The following is a 324-nucleotide window of genomic DNA, read 5'->3' as shown; positions in this document are numbered from 1 at the left end:
GACGCGTTTCAGAAAGGCGGGGCATAGAGGAGAAACAATAATGTACAGTATGTGGAAAATAATGTGTTTTTTTAACCTTAAACCGCATAAACACATTTCATTACACCAAATACACAAAATAATGTTCTTTTTAGCAACATCATATGACCCCTTTAATCAAAAACGTTAACCTCCCCACCCCCCCAAAACGATGCATCTTCTCTTCCGGTCACGATCTATGACGCATGGGCGGAGCTAGTGACGTGAGGGGGAAACGCTGGCATAAAGGACAGGGGGAAAAGCTGAAGCTGATGCTTCACTTTATAGCACTGACACCAGTCATGA

This window comes from Sinocyclocheilus rhinocerous, unplaced genomic scaffold (genome assembly GCF_001515625.1).
Source record: "Sinocyclocheilus rhinocerous isolate Xijiao unplaced genomic scaffold, SAMN03320098_v1.1 scaffold860, whole genome shotgun sequence".
Classification (NCBI taxonomy): domain Eukaryota; kingdom Metazoa; phylum Chordata; class Actinopteri; order Cypriniformes; family Cyprinidae; genus Sinocyclocheilus; species Sinocyclocheilus rhinocerous.
This window is presented reverse-complemented; position numbering follows the sequence as displayed.